This window comes from Ovis canadensis, chromosome 1 (genome assembly GCF_042477335.2).
Source record: "Ovis canadensis isolate MfBH-ARS-UI-01 breed Bighorn chromosome 1, ARS-UI_OviCan_v2, whole genome shotgun sequence".
Lineage (NCBI taxonomy): Eukaryota > Metazoa > Chordata > Mammalia > Artiodactyla > Bovidae > Ovis > Ovis canadensis.
Window position 1 is genome coordinate 112,219,698 of NC_091245.1, and position 17,331 is coordinate 112,237,028.

The following is a 17,331-nucleotide window of genomic DNA, read 5'->3' on the forward strand; positions in this document are numbered from 1 at the left end:
GTGCTGCGATTCATGGGGTCGCAAAGAGTCAGACATGACTGAGCAACTGAACTGAACTATCACAGTCATTGTTGCCTAGTTCCTTAAATTAAAACTGAGTAGAACTCTGTGGGGCTCTGGAGTAGAGATCTGTTCTGTGTTCTCCATTTCTTGTCTGTAGGATATAGGCTTCATTCAGCCTCCTGACCTTCCCCAAGTTCCAAAGTGTGGATTCAAACAATTGCTAATCAAGGAAGGGAGGGGATACAGAAACAGGAGAAACAGTCAAAGGTTGTTACAGCCTCCCGACAGAGTCCCCCTGATCAAAGAAATATGCATAACAATGTCTTTGAGCCCCCACCCAGGTGGAGGATGGTAACTTCAGACTGAACACAAGATTCCTGGAGTACAGCTCTGTTGCCTCACCACCAACCAATCAAAAAGGATCACAAACCCTACAACCCTCACCCTAAATGTTGCCTTCTGTTTCTGGGGACTAGAGATGACCATCCTGTTAGGTCTCCTGTTTGGCCCCTGTCTATTTCATCTCTGAGAGAGGCCAACAGTTTCAAATTAATTGCTGTTATTATAAGGATAAATGCTGGTTTCAGGCAAAAAATACCTTGACTTAGATCTGGTAGAGAGAGACTTCTGCTCTGCTAGGCAGGCCTACACCCATGCACAACAGGAAGAAGTTACAAAAAAAGAGAGACCTCCACCCCAATTCCCAAGAAGTATCTTGAGTATGAGGTCTCTCAGGGGGGAGTTGTTAGGGGAAGTACACTGATTAAAACCGCCCACCCTAGCCAGGCACCATAGTAACCATTTGCATGAGTTGTTTTATGACAGTTGTTCCTTGATCCTGATAAGGAATACGGAACTAATAAGCCACCACCAACTGGAAGAGTTCGGGAAAGGTTGAAAGGAAACACCACATGTCCGTCCACTTCCCCGAATCCCTTTTGCTAGCATCCATCTTGGCTGAGCGATATGTGCGCCACCAGGAAAAACTCTGAATTAGAATGATTGGCCAAAGACCACCCGGAAACTAATCCCATCACCATAAAACCCGAGACTGCAAGCCACGCGGCAAAGCAGTTCTGCTGGGTTCCCTTGCCCTACTGCTCTCCACTCAGGTGCCCTTTCCCAGAACCAATACAATATTGTAAAGTAATTAGCCTCCAATTAAAATAAATAAATTTAAATTAAAAAGAAATTAAATTAAATTAAAAAAGAAAAAAATCTCTTGCTTTGTCAGCACATGTGTCTCCTTGGACAATTCATTTCCAAGTGTTACACAAGAGCCTAGTTTTGGGCCCTGGAAGGAGTCTACCTTCCTGCAACATATACATTGCTGTAGGTATATGTATATGTATATGTATATGTATATGTATATGTATGTGTGTGTGTGTGGGTGTATATATATAACAGCATATAGAAACATAACAGCATATAAAAACGTGACAGCATATAAACTGATGCTATATATACATATATATATACATATATATATGTATATATATGCACACACACACACTTTTTCAGATTCTTTTTGGCAGGAGCTTTTATAAGATAAAGAATAAGGCAAAAGCAAGGAAGTATAGAGCCCAGAGTTGGCTTGCGTATTTCACACTCAAGCAAGCAGAGTGTAGGTGAGCAAAATGTGCCACCCCAAAATATCTCTTTGGCATGAGAATTATTTTGAACTGAAAACAAGCAAGTCCCAAAAGACTCAGGAAGAAATTTTGACCTTCTCTCTAATTGCCTAAAAGAATTCAGATAGAGGGCTTTTCCTGGAATAGAGCTATCATCAGAGATATCTGCAAAGACTATGGGCTAGGAGTGGTGGGGAAACTCAACAGGGCCTAACGATCAGGATCCACTCTGTGTCCCATAGTTTCTACCTGGCCCGGCAAACATTTGTTTACCAAACATTTACCAAACATTTGCTTTCCCATCTCCGTGTGAATCGCCCTCTTCCCCCTTGAAATCCCAAACCACTACCCCAATATCCTCTTTGTTTTTAGCTAAATATGGTATATAAGGTTAGAGTTTGGACTATTTTGCAAGTTACTCAGTTTTCCTGTGTCTCTACCAGGAATGCATGCTATTAAACTTTTATTTTCTTCTGATCATCTGTCCCATGCTGACTTAATTCTTGGGTTAGCCAGAAGAACCTAGAAGGAAAATTTCTATTGGCTGTCTTGGGTCTTCCTCCCTGCATGGGCTTTTTTCTAGTGAGTGGGGACTACTCTCTAGTCATGGCATATGGGCTTCTCATTGAGGTGGCTTCTCTTGTTTCAGAGTATGGGCTCTGGGGTGTGTGGGCTTCAGCAGTTGTGATTCCTGGGGTTTAGAGCACAGGGTCAATAGTTGTGGTGCACGGGCTTAGTTGCTCCAAGGCATGTGGGGTCTTCCCAGACCAGCGATTGAACCAATGTCTCCTGCATTGGCAGAAAGATTCTTTACCACTGAGACACCAGGGAAGCCATTCCAGAAACTTCAGACATTCAGATTACCTGACCATGAGGAATAGTATATAAAGAAGAGCTAGGCTCCTAAAATGGCTGCCACCATGCCTTTGTTTATGGCTTTGTAGGAGAGGCCCTTGGATCATCTTTCAGAGTCTACCAAATCTTAATTCACATGAAGTCAATGGCAATCGTATTTCTAAGACCACAGCAAAAGTGAAACATCAGGTTAGAAGCTACTGGGTTATAAGAGACAGTTTCTACGGTAAAGGAAGTAACTATTATTCTCTTGATATAGTAGGAGACTTTAGGAGAACATGACTGTTGTTGTTTAGTTGCTCAGTTGTGTCTGACTCTTTGCAACCCCATGAATCGCAGCACGCCAGGGCCCCCTGTCCATCACCAACTCCCGGAGTTCACTTAGACTCATGTCCATCGAGTCAGTGATGCCATCCAGCCATCTCATCCTCTGTCGTCCCCTTCTCCTCCTGTCCCCAATCCCTCCCAGCATCAGAGTCTTTTCCAATGAGTCAACTCTTTGCATGAGGTGGCCAAAGTACTGGAGTTTCAGCTTTAGCATCATTCCTTCCAAAGAACACCCAGGGCTGATCTCCTTTAGCATGGACTGGTTGGATCTCCTTGCAATCCAAGGGACTCTCAAGAGTCTTCTCCAGCACCACAGTTCAAAAGCATCAATTCTTGGGTACTCATCTTTGTTATGGTCCAACTCTCACATTCTACTGGAAAACCATAGCCTTGACCATATGGACCTTTGTTGGCAATGTGATGTCTTGCAAAATTCAGGAAAACCTGGTAGCGTACAGTAGTTAACAGTTATATTGACATACATGATTAATCAAGAAATGGCAAAATAATAGTTGTTATATTCTGTTTAAGAAAGAGGGTGCTAATTAACTATTCTAGACAGATTTCCATAAATGTTTATAATACAAGAAAATTGCTTAAACAGGTAAACTTCAGTTCCTGAACAAGTTGCATTAATACAAATCACATTGTTCCTTAAAGATCCTGGTGCATGCAGATTTATTATCTAACTTTAACATTTTAGTTTTTTTTTTTTTTAGATTTTATTATTTATTTATTTATTCTTTTGCCACACTGTGTGGCATGTGGGATCTTAGCTTCCCAACCAGGGATCAAATCTGTGCACTCTGCAGTGGAAGCAAGTTTTAAGCACTGAACTGCCAGAGAAGTCTCTCTGTCTGAGGTGTTTTTTTTTTTTTTTTTTTGTATAACCAGTTTCCTAATTTGTCAGAGTCATTTGTTTGAAAATTAACAAGAAGTCTAAATTATTACTCTGGCCACACTTTTCCACCTGATGTTCTGCTTTCAATCTCATTCTCAATTTAATTACAACTAGACTCATAAATGTTCCTATGAAATAATAGAAAAAATATGTATTTCTGCTCAGAGGATAAGGCGTCTGCCTGCAATGCAGGAGACCCAGGTTTGATCCCTGGGTTGGGAAGATTCCTGGAGAAGGAAATGGCAACCCACTCCAGTATTCTTGCCTGGACAATCCCATGGACAGAGGAGCCTGAGTGGGCTACAGTCCACGGGGTTGCAAAGAGTCGGACATGACTGAGTGACTTCACTTCACTTCTCTTTCCCCAGTTCATGGCACAGAGCTCTCAAAACCCTGGTAGTTTCTTAATTCTTAAGGGCACTAGGAATATCTTTTGCTTTAATATTTGGTTTTTGATTTCAGCTTCTGACACAGAGCAGCTAAATATCTTGGAACTCAGGAAATTCACGTGGCAGAAATGTTTTTTGTGCTTATGACTCTTGGTGGGATCCTTGATAGTTCAGGTTGGGGACTGGTCACCAGAAAGACCAAAGTATGATTAGAAGTGTGGAACTTTCAGCTCCATCTCCCATCCTCCAGAAAGAAGAGAGGGCTGGAGACTGAATTAATGACCTGTCATCTCTGTGTGATGACAACTCCATAAAAATCCCCCAAATATTGGGGTTTAGAGAGCTTCTGGGTTGCTGAACACATGGAAGTACTGGAAAGAGAGTGTGCATAGTGAGGGTGTGAACACTTTGAGCCCTTTTCCCCATTCTTTGCCTTACACAACTCCTCCTTCTGGATGTTCATCTGTATCCCTTCAGTTCAGTTCAGTTCAGTTCAGTTCAGTCGCTCAGTCATGTCTGACTCTTTGCGACCCCATGAATCACAGCACGCCAGGCCTCCCTGTCCATCACCAACTCCCAGAGTTCACTCAGACTCATGTCCATCGAGTCAGTGATGCCATCCAGCTATCTCATCCTCTGTCGTCCCCTTCTCCTCCTGCCCCCAATCCCTCCCAGCATCACAGTCTTTTCCAATGAGTCAACTCTTCACATGAGGTGGCCAAAGTACTGGAGCTTCAGCTTTAGCATCATTCCTTCCAAAGAACACCCAGGACTGATCTCCTTTAGAATGGACTGGTTGGATCTCCTTGCAGTCCAAGGGACTCTCAAGAGTCTTCTCCAACACCACAGTTCAAAAGCATCAATTCTTTGGTGCTCAGCTTTCTTCACAGTCCAATGCTCACATCCATACATGACCACTGGAAAAACCATAGCCTTGACTAGATGGGCCTTAGTAGGCAAAGTAATGTCTCTGCATTTCAATATGCTATCTAGGTTGGTTATAACTTTTCTTCCAAGGAGTAAGCGTCTTTTAATTTCATGGCTGCAGTCACTTTGGAGGCCCCCCCCTCAAATAAAGTCTGACAGTTTCCACTGTTTCCCCATCTATTTCCCATGAAGCGATGGGACCGGATGCCATGATCTTCATTTTCTGAATGTCGAGCTTTAAGCCAACTTTTTCATTCTCCTCTTTTACTTTCATCAAGAGGCTTTTTAGTTCCTCTCCACTTTCTGCCATAAGGGTGGTGTCATCTGCATATCTGAGGTTATTGATATTTCTCCTGGCAATCTTGATTCCAGCTTGTGTTTCTTCCAGTCCAGCGTTTCTCATGATGAACTCCGCATAAGAGTTCAATAAGCAGGGTGACAATATACAGCCTTGACATACTCCTTTTCCTATTTGGAACCAGTCTGTTGTTCCATGTCCAGTTGTAACTGTTGTTTCCTGACCTGCATATAGGTGTCTCAAGAGGCAGGTCAGGTGGTCTGGTATTCTCATCTCTTTCAGAATTTTCCACAGTTTATTGTGATCCACACAATCAAAGGCTTTGGCATACTCAATAAAGCAGGAATAGATGTTTTTCTGGAACTCTCTTGCTTTTTCCATGATCCAGTGGATGTTGGCAATTTGATCTCTGGTTCCTCTGCCTTTTCTAAATCCAGCTTGAACATCTGGAAGTTCACGGTTCACGTATTGCTGAAGCCTGGTTTGGAGAATTTTGAGCACTACTTTACTAGCGTGTGAGATGAGTGCAATTGCGCGGTAGTTTGAGCACTCTTTGGCATTGTCTTTCTTTGGGATTGGAATGAAAACTGACCTTTTCCAGTCCTGTGGCCACTGCTGAGTTTTCCAAATTTGCTGGCATATTGAGTGCAGCACTTCGACAGCATCATCTTTCAGGATTTGAAAGAGCTCAACTGGAATTCCATCACCTGTCCTTTTATAATGAATGAATAATTATAAGTAAGTGTTTCCTGGGTTCTCTGAAACATTTTAGTAAATTATGGAACCCAAGGAAGGATTTGTGGGAACCCTGATTTACAGCCAATTTGGGCAGAAGTTCAGATAACAACTGAGGACTTGTGATTGGCATCTGAAGTGAGAGTTGGGGTACAGTTTCATCCAACTGAGCCGTTAATCTGTTGATTGTTGTTTTTCAGTTGCTCAGTTGTGTCTGACTATTTGCCACCCTATGGACTGCAGCATGCAAAACTTCCTGCCCTTCACCATCTCCTGGAGCTGGTTCAAACTCATGTCCATTAAGTCAGTGATGCCATCCAACCATCTCATCCTCTGTTGTCCCCTTCTCCTTCTGCTTTCAATCTTTCCCAGCATCAGGTCTTTTCTAATGAGTCAGGTGGCCAAAGTATTGGAACTTCAGCTTCAGCGTCAGTCTTTCCAATGAATATTCAGGACTGATTTCCTTTAGTATTGACTGGTTTGATCTCCTTGCAGTCCAAGGGACTCTCAAGAGTCTTCTCCAGCACCACAGTTCAAAAACATTAATTCTTTGGTGCTCAGCTTTCTTTACAGTCCAACTATCACATCCATATCTGACTACAGGAAAAACCATAGCTTTGACTATATGGACCTTTGTTGACAAAGTAATGTCTCTGCTTTCTAATATGCTGTCTAGGTCTGTCATAGCTTTTCTTCCAAGGATCAAGCGTCCTTTAATTTCATGGCTGCAGTCACCATCTGCAGTGATTTTGGAGACCAAGAAAACAAAGTCGGTCTCTGTTTCTATTGCTTTTCCATCTATTTTCCATGAATTGATGGGACCTGTCAGATCTAACAGTAGCTCCAGGTATTAGTAGATAGTGTCAGAACTGAATTGAATTGTAGGACTCCCAGCTGATAATGGAGAATTGCCTGCTGTGTAGAATACCACATATCTGATGTCAAACAAATTGTGAATATGATAGTATACTTTCTGGTTCTATGATTTTGATGACTCTAGATACTTCTTGTAACTGGGATCTTGAAGTATTTGTTCTTTTGTGTCTGGCTTATTTCACTCAGCATAATGTCTTTAAGATGCATCCATGTTGAAGTACGTAACAGGGTTTCCTTCTTTTTTAAGGCTGAATATCTATTGAGCTTTCAATTTCAGTGATTATATGCTTCATTTCTAGAAATTAATTTTATTTTTGTTTTACTTTATGTCTTTAATGATTTTAATCATTAATCATTTGTTCTTGTCAACCTACTATTTTCTGTGCTTGAGGGCTCTAATTTTAATTTTCCTCTTTTTATACGCAGACTTTAAATTATAATGAATTGTTTCCTTGCGTGCTTTACATGTTTAATGGGTGCTCACAGATTTTTGTTAGATAACTAATTCAGGTACCACAAATGGTTTCCCTAAGTTTACTATTTTAGTAGTTTAAGACCTTAAATCTATCAGTAATAATCTTAACCTAGTGTTTTAATCTTCTTGACTCAGATCTTCATTTTTATCACCCTCTTCTATATCCACAAACTAGATCTTGCCAGATGCCATCTAGAATGGTTCTACCTGTCTGGAATATTAAACTTCTATATCCTACCTTTTGACAGCTTTTAATTTTGCTAGCTTTTGTGTCATTTCTCTGCACAAATTACAAGCCTCATCAGTATCTCTAGTCTAATGACCCACTCTCTTTTCCCCTCAATGTATTTGTCTTCTCTCTAGCATCACTTTGATTTTCTGTATGTTGAATACACATATCTTTTGGAAATTCCTTTTCTTTCCTTCTACATGGTATTGGTAGGGCTGCTGGTCACATGTTTCATGTGCTCTAGCTATCCTTATCATAGATGTGTGCCCCTGACACAGGCTGTCTGGGCAATCCTTGTTAGGGATTGATATGTACACAATGAGAGCAATGATCAGGGTCAGCTGCCGGGAGCCAGTGTGAGGAACTCCGCCCATGGCAAAGGTCATGAGGAAGGAGGCTTCGGCATATGCAAAGGCGGAATCGAGCCTCAGGAAACCCCCTATTCCTGAGCATCTACCCCCAAAACCAGAGTCTGCCTACTTCACTGTTTTATGCTCTCACCTACACGTCTGACTTTACAGGGGGCTGTACCCCACCACCTTCTCGGAGAAGGAGTTAACTTACAGCTCCAGTTAATAAAAATTCCTGGGCATGACAAGGGTGTCTCAGGTCAAACCTCTCTGCTAGCAAACTAGCTTGTGTGACAGGATTATCCACACTCTTGCTACTACTACATGATTGTTTACAACCTCTCAACCATAAACAGCACAGAGAGTTTGGAGTATTTTGAAAATCTTAGTTAGCACTGGGATTTTCTAAAGATAAAAATCATGTTGGTGAAGGGTTTTTCATTTATTGGGCCAATGTTTGCTGCTTAATCCCCTGCCTTTATACATGTTAATGAATATGTAACTAGCATATAGGAGAAATAAGTATTAACCCTTAAGATTAATCATGTTAACCTTAGGCTAAGTAAATTCCTTTCTTAATTGTAACTCACTACACCCTCACCCTATAGGAATGCAACTTTGTCTGGTACCTTTGGAGGGTGGTGTCTGGTTTAAGAAAAATCACCCCTGGAAAATAAGTTTCTGGTTGACTGACCATTATCAGAAAAGAAAGAATCATAAAATGTCAGCAGGCCTCATGGCCAGAAGATGATGTTAAACCCCTAAGACCTTTTTGTATACATTTATATGAAGCACCTGATTTTGATAAAGGTCAGGACTGCTGACCCCCACGTGACTTTAAAATTTCCATTTGTCTCTATGTGTAAAAAAAAAAATTAAGCAAACCTGAAAATAAAGAAAACGGATCAGTTTCTGGAAAGACTGATTCCCCCATGTTGTTCCTTTCTTGTTCTCCGTTTTTCTGGCTGAATTCCCATCTGGAGCGTGGGTACTCGCCAAGCCTGCTAATTTTGCCTGGGCTTCTAAGATCTGACCTGGGAAGTCTCAGTGTCTTCTCTCCTTCGGGAGAATGGAAGGATGCCTGTGGCCTACGTGGGTGGTGCAAACTCCTTGTCTTGGAGTTTTATTGGTATTCCATGTAAACCAAGTTATTCAGCCTCTTTTTCTCCACTAGTATTTTCCTACTACACTATTTCTTTCTAATCTCCTTCCATATCTTTAATTAAGCAATTAATTCCTAGGATGCTGACTCCGTCCCCCCTTCAAATTACCCTGGATCTACCAGGGCTGGACCCCGGCAGTCAGCCTGTAAGGTCATGAGCTGTAAAGAATAAATAAAAGTTGAGCTTCTGGAGGTTGTCCTGCCATGCGTACTTGCAGAGATTTGGAAGAGAATGAAGTCAAACAGAAGCAAACAGAGCTGAGTGATGAGAACAAAATCCTTCCTTCTCATTTACCAGCATTCACTCTCATTTAACATCTAAATCTTCTCTTTCTCTACTGAACTAAGGTTCTCAAAATAGTAATTTCCAATTTCAGTCTCTACTTCCATATCTTCCAGCCATTTTCTCAATTCATTGTTTACCAGCTTCAACAAACCACGTCAGTGAGGCTGTCTTTGCTAAGGTTCCTTATGACTTCCTACTTATCAAACTCATATATTATGTAAGTTTACTGCAGAATTTACATATATCTTATTTCTTAAAAGAATTCCCATTCCTTGAATTTTTGCAACACTAGGGTTTTCTGGTTTTTCTAAACTCTCTTTTGATTCCTTTTTCTTCTTCAGATAGGAGTCTCTTCCTTAACCACATTACCTAGGGCTCTGTGTAGGTAATCATCTTTTTTTTCATGTCTTTCCCTTTCATACATATATACACACTTCTTGGGTGACCTTACCAATATTATAACTTCAGCTGTCACCCAGATGCAAATTATTCCCAAATCTATATCTCCAGCTTCAACCATTCTCTTTTGTTCAGACCAAAGAAAATGACAATTGAGCAAAGAGCAGAAGGAGATGAGGGAGTGAACCATGTAAGTATCTGGAAGACTATCATTCTAGAGTGTGGAAATAGGGTATAAAGGCCCTGAGATGGGAGTGTACTTGGCATGTTCAAAGAATGACTGAGAATGAGGGGGAAATTAATGGAAAATGAGGTCAGAGAAGTAATGGATGGGAGAAGGTCATGTCATGTAAGGTCTTATTATAGATAATTTTAATGACCCAAATTTCTGCTCAGAGTGAGATGAAAAGTCAGTGGAGAGATTTTAGCAGAGGAGTGATGTGTCCTGTCTGATGTTTTCAAAAGGATCATTCTGTGTTGAGAATAGACTGAAAGAACAAGATATGAAGCTGGGTTATTAGAGGCTACTGAAGTAACTTAGATGACACATGTTGGTGATCTGGACCAGGATAGTAGCAGTGAAGGAACTGATTATGGATCTATTTTAAAGGGAGAACCAATAGCATATGATGACAGATTGGATGTGGAGTCTGAGATCAAAGGAGTATTCAAAAATTATTGTCCCAAGTAACTGGAAGGATAGGGTCACAACTTACTGCGGTGGGGAACTTTGTAGGAAAAGAAGGTTGTGGGAACCAGTTATATATGAGACACCTATGAGACATTCAAGTGTAGAAGTCTTGAGGCATCCGGATAAAGGATGGAATTTAGTGCTTAAATGGATTAGAGATATTAATTTGGCAGTTATCTTCCATATATAACATTTAAACTTATGACAGTAGATGAGATCATCACTGGAATGAGAATAGATAGAAAAGGTAAATATTCTAAGAACTGAGCTTTGGAGTAATCTACTGTTAAAAGGCAAGGAAGATAAGAAAACTAGCAAAAGAAACTAAGGAGTAGCCAGTAAATGGAAATAAAATCAAGAGAGTTCGATATCCTGGAAGATGATTGAAGAAATGTTTCAAGAAGAAAGGAGGGACTGACCATCAAATGTGGTCAATTAAATTAAGAACAAAGTATTTCAATGGGTTAATAAAATAGAGATTTCACTGAAAAAAAAAAAAGCAGTAGCTAGAGAGGGAAGTAGAATCAAGAGAGTTTTCTTTCGTTTATGTTTGTAATCTGTTAGGGAAGATCTGGCAGTAAGGGAATTTGTCAGAGCAGAAAGAGAACTGGGAGAATTGCTGGAGCAATGTCCTTGAGTAGGTGAGAGGAGATGGGTTCTGGTGCATAAGGAAAAGAACAATCCTTTTCCTGACACAGTTAAATTTGTCTATAGTAACAGGAGAGAAGACAGAGTAGGGTACAGACATAGGTAAGTAGATACTTACAGTGGTAGCAAATGGAAATACTCTTCTGCTTTCTATTTTTCTCAACAAGGGAAATGAGAGTGAGAGGATGAGTGGAGAAGAATTGAAGAACTGGTGCCCCTTATTTCTTCCCTGGCCTTATCTTCTAGTTGTTTAGGAGAATGAGAGAATGCACTAGGGAAATAAAATAAAATTGCCTGGCAGCATAGGCTTCCCTGGTAGCTCAGCTGGTAAAGAATCTGCTTGCAATGCAGGAAACCCTGGTTCAGTTCCTGGGTTGGGAAGATCCCCTGGAGAAGGGATAGGCTACTCATTCTGGTATTCTTTGCCTGTAGAATCCCCAGGGACAGAGGAGCCTGATGGGCTACATTCCATGGAGTCGCAAAGAGTCAGACATGACTGAGTTGAACACACATGTTGAAATCAGGGATCATAAATGTAAGAGAGACTAGTCATAGCATAGTTGTATGCCTTTCTCCATCTACCTTTAGATGTGCAAATTCAAGGATGAAAGAGCCCAATGATTGGATTTAATCAGTATTGATTTGTTGTTGTTGTTGTTGTTGTTGTTGTTGTTAGGCAAGTACAACCGCTAATGGAACAAGGTAGTTGAAGGTGTAAGGGAGGGAGTGGGGATGATAACCAAACACAGAATTTAAACTAGGTAATGGGAAAAGTGATAACATAAGAGACATGATGGATCATGAATAGTGGTTGGATTAATGGACCACAGATCAGAGGATAGAGATTAAAGGATTATTGGTATTGGGGAAAAAACAGGGAGTGAAATGGAAAAAAGAAAGGTGGTGATTAGAGAGAGTGAGGTGCTTGGAGAACTGTAACTTTTGGTACTAGTGCATAGCTATAGGAAGTAACCAGTCAGTGAAATCTAGGGAGACAAGTCTATGATGGTACAAGAATCAGGAGAGAAACCAAGCCAAGGAGTGGTAAGGAGGAGCTAGAAAGAGGAATATACTAGGATGTTCAAGAGGAGAGGAGGAGAGGAGGTCAAGAACCTGAAAAACTAGGTTAATGCATGGATAGAATTATGACAGCAGCGGTGTTGAAGGATATAAGCTAGCTAGAAGATAAACTTTTCAGGAAATGGGGGGCAGTGACCTGAGGATAGCAGATGACTGTAACAAAGCAGTGGTGTTATAGTCTTAAAACACAAGGTTAGAAGCTAAAATTGCTCAGCTTGTGGTCATGCATGACATCCTACTTAGAAAAAAATTTTGTCTTAAGTTTTCTGCAGAATTTGTCATACTTCCACTTTCTTGAACTTCTCTTTTCTTTAAACCGTATGACCTTGAGATCACTTGGTTTTCCGACCTGTCAATTCTATTTTTTGTCATCTCTTAGATTCCCCTTCTCAGTGGTGTTATTCCTGACTCCCTGTATGTTCTTTTCTCTCCTCACTATATGCACACTCCCTGAGTGATCTCACCAATCTCATGGCTTTAGCTGTAATACAAGTGCATATGGCTCTTAAATCTGTAGCTCCAGCCACAACTATGCTCCCTTGCTCTAGACCTGTATTTCTGATTGCCCACTGAATAGCATTAGGATGGGTTTTCCAGGTAATGCAGTGGTAAATAATCTACCTGCTAATGCCAGAAACAAAGAGACACAAGTTCGATCACTGGGTCAGGAAGACAACTTGGAGTAATAAATGGCAACCCACTCTTATTGCCTGAAAAATTCCATGGATAGAAGAGCCTGGTGGGATACAGTTCATGGGCTCACAAAGAATTGGACATGACTGAGAGACTGAGCATGCACACATGCTTCAGACACCTTAAATTCATTCAAGACTGAATTATTTATCTTCTTCTTTAAACTTTTCTTCATCTTTGAATTTCAGTCACTAAGATGACTCATCATAATTCAATTCCTCTTTCTCATCTCCCAAGTATAGTCAAGTTATGAATTTCTGTGATTTTTGTTTCTCAACTAAATTCTATTTCTTAATTGTCAACACTGATTAAATCCAACTCTTATTTCTTTAAGCTCATATCTGTATATCAAAAATTTGGTGAAGAAAAACACAAAAGGCATTGCCCTAGTCTCATGGAAATATAAAAAATATAGTTTATCAAATGTTCTATTTTCTATAGCACAGGAAGGCACTTGGAAGGAAGATGGAAAGGATGTTGAATGTCTACTCATTACCCTGACATATCAGCTATGGAGTATGGGGCTTCCCAAAGAGGAAGAGAATTTTTCTATTTTTTGTGTGTGTGTTTATATACATCAGATAAATTTTCATTGCATTTTGATACTTGTAAATTAAAAAACAAAAATGAAAAAGTCACTACTTCAGAGAAGCCTTGCTGATCACCCTATCTAGGTAGGCTTTTCCCTATTATTCTCTAACTGTTTCTTCATTGATTTATCAAATACATATAGTACCTATTTTTGCACCAGGCACTATTCAGTGGTAGGAATACAGTGAAGAAAAGGGACAAAATCCATATTTTCATTGATCTTGAGAATGGTGGGGGGAGTCAAACAAGAAACCTATATGGAAAAGAAAAGTAAATCTATATGGAAATACATAGTATAATTTTGAATAGTGATCGTGCTATGAGAAAATAAAGGATAACAGAACAGAATAAATAGTGGGGAGGCTGGGAGCAATTTTAGGTAGGAAAATCAAGGAAAGCCTGATCTTTGAGAAGATGAGGTTTTAGTGTAGATATGACTGGTGAGAAGAAGGTAGCTAAACAAGGACCCTGGGAAAGAGATCTCCACAAAGAGAGAGCAGCAACTGTAAAGACCCTGAGGTGTAGGAGGTTGGCATGTTCAAAGATGCTGTCAATATCTCTGAAGGCCTCCTTCAATCACTTATCATAGGCTATAATAACACGTTTATTTTTGTTTACCTATTTGGATCTATATATATTATTAACTTTTATTTGTTTATTGTCTTTTATTCCCATGATTCCTGAGGACCAAGGCTGTGCTTATCTTGTTAAAGATCCATACTTAGCACCTGGCACAGAATGAATAGTTCAATGTTTATTGAATAAATAAATAGTAACAGCTATTTTGCCAACAAAGGTCCATCTAGTCAGGCTATGGTTTTTCCAGTGGTCATGTATGGATGTGAGAGTTGGACTGTGAAGAAGGCTGAGTGCCGAAGAATTGATGCTTTTGAACTGTGGTGTTGGAGAAGACTCTTGAGAGTCCCTTGGACTGCAAGGAGATCCAACCAGTCCATTCTAAAGGAGATCAGTCCTGGGTATTCTTTGGAAGGAATGATGCTAAAGCTGAAACTCCATTACTTTGGCCACATCATGCGAAGAGTTGACTCATTGGGAAAGACTCTGATGCTGGGAGGAATTGGGGGCAGGAGGAAAAGGGGACAACAGAGGACGAGATGGCTGGATGGCCATTGATGGATGTGAGTTTGAGTGAATTCCGGAAGTTGGTGATGGACAGGGAGGCCTGGCATGCTGCGATTCATGGGGTTGTAAAGAGTCAGACATGACTGAGTGACTGAACTGAACTGAACTGGACAGCTATTTAGTAAAAAATTTTATTTGTAGTATTAGTCATTGAAATGGTACTTTTTGTTTTCAATTGTGCATTCACCCTGTGATCTGGATTGTTATTGGATCCCAAGAAGGGCTTTCATAGGGATGCTTTCCTTTCCTTGGGTCACTATAAGCATTAATTATAGTTAGCCTATACAAACGAAGTGGTCAAACAGGAGACGGCAAGAGTGAACGTTGACATTCTAGGACTCAGCGAACTAAAATGGACTGGAATGGGTGAATTTAACTCAGATGACCATTATACCTACTACTGCAGGCAGGAACCCCTTAGAAGAAAGGAGTAGCCATCATGGTCAACAAAAGAGTCCGAAATACAGTACTTGGATGCAATCGAAAAAATGACAGAATGATCTCTGTTCATTTCCGAGGCAAACCATTCAATATCACCATAATCCAAGTCTATGCCACAACCAGTAATGCTGAAGAAGCTGCAGTTGAACAGTTCTATGAAGACCTACAAGACCTTTTAGAACTAACACCCCCAAAAGATGTCCTTTTCATTAGAGGGGACTGGAATGCAAAAGTAGGAAGTCAAGAAACACCTGGAGTAACAGGCAAATTTAGCCTTGGAATGTGGAATGAAGCAGGGCAAAGTCTGAGTTTTGCCAAGAGAATGCATTGGTCATAGCAAACACCCTCTTCCAAAAATACAAGAGAAGACTCTACAAATGGACATCACCAGATGGTCAATACTGAAATCAGATTGATTATATTCTATGCAGCCAAAGATGGAGAAGCTCTATACAGTCAGCAAAAACAAGACCGGGAGCTGACTGTGGCTCAGATCATGAACTCCTTATTGCCAATTTAGACTTAAATTGAAGAAAGTAGGGAAAACCACTAGACCATTAAGGTATGACCTAAATCAAATCCCTTATGATTATACAGTGGAAGTGAGAAATAGATTTAAGGGATTAGATCTGATAGAGTGCCTGATGAACTATGGATGGAGGTTCGTGACATTCTATAGGAGACAGGGATCAAGACCATCCCCATGGAAAAGAAATGCAAGAAAGCAAAATGGCTATCTGGGTAGGCCTTACAAATAGTTGTGAAAAGAAGAGAAGCGAAAAGCAAAGGAGAAAACGAAAGATATAAGCATCTGAATGCAGAGTTCCAAAGAATAGCAAGGAGAGATAAGAAAGCCTTCCTCAGTGATTAATGCAAAGAAATAGAGGAAAACAACAGAATGGGAAAGACTAGAGATCTCTTCAAGAAAATTAGATACCAAGAGAACATTTCATGCAAAGATGGGCACAATAAAGGACAGAAATGGTATGGACCTAACAGAAGCAGAAGATATTAAGAAAAGGTGGCAAGAATACACAGAAGAACTGTACAAAAAAGATCTTCACGACCCAGATAATCATGATGGTGTGATCACTCACCTAGAACCAGACATCCTGGAATGTGAAGTCAAGTGGGCCTTAGAAAGCATCACTATGAACAAAGCTAGTGGAGGTGATGGAATACCAGTTGAGCTCTTTCAAATCCTGAAAGATGATGTTGTGAAAGTGCTGCACTCAATATGCCAGCAAATTTGAAAAACTCAGCAGTGGCCACAGGACTGGAAAAGGTCCGTTTTCATTCCAATTCCAAAGAAAGGCAATGTCAAAGAATGCTCAAACTACTGCACAATTGCACTCATCTCACATGCTAGTAAAGTAATTCTCAAAATGCTCCAAGCCAGGCTTCAAGAATACGTGAACCATGAACTTCCAGATGTTCAAGCTGGTTTTAGAAAAGGCAGAGGAACCAGAGATCAAATTGCCAACATCTGCTGGATCATTGAAAAAGCAAGAGAGTTCCAGAAAAACACCTATTTCTACTTTATTGACTATGCCAAAGCCTTTGCCTGTGTGAATCACAATAAACTGTGGAAAATTCTGAAGGAGATGGGAATACCAGACCACCTGACCTGCCTCTTGAGAAACCTATATGCATGTCAGGAAGAAACAGTTAGAACTGGGCATGGAACAACAGACTGGTTCCCAATAAGAAAAGGAGTATGTCAAGGTTGTATATTGTCACCCTGCTTATTTAACTTCTATGCAGAGTACATCATGAGAAACGCTGGACTGGAAGAAACACAAGCTGGAATCAAGATTGCCAGGAGAAATATCAATAGCCTCAGATATGCAGATGACACCACACTTATGGCAGAAAGTGAAGAGGAACCCAAAGCCTCTTGATGAAAGTGAAAGAGGAGAGTGAAAAAGTTGGCTTAAAGCTCAACATTAAGAAAATGAAGATCATGGCATCTGGTCACATCACTTCATGGGAAATAGATGGGGAAACAGTGGAAACAGTGTCAGACTATTTTTGGGGGCTCTAAAGTCACTGCAGATGGTGACTGCAGCCATAAAATTAAAAGATGCTTACTCTTTGGAAGAAAAGTTATGACCAACCTAGATTGCATATTGAAAAGCAGAGACATTACTTTGCCAACAAAGATCTGTCTAGTCAAGCCTATGGTTTTTCCAGTGGTCATG

At 40.4% G+C, this 17,331-nt stretch overlaps 1 protein-coding gene across 14 annotated transcripts in view; it reads right to left on the reverse strand.

Moving 5' to 3' along the window:
• The window catches only part of SLAMF6 (SLAM family member 6), a 113,773-nt gene that overhangs the window by 62,374 nt on the left and 34,068 nt on the right, over positions 1 to 17,331 (reverse strand). The window contains exon 13 of one of the 14 annotated variants that reach the window (XR_011247721.1): positions 2,708 to 3,260. The exons of 12 other annotated variants lie outside the window; for them this stretch is intronic. The gene's annotated coding sequence lies outside the window, so the exon portion shown is untranslated. Of the gene's footprint in view, positions 1 to 2,707; positions 3,261 to 17,331 lie in introns of those variants that run through there. One more of the 14 variants, XR_011247726.1, reaches the window with a different exon arrangement.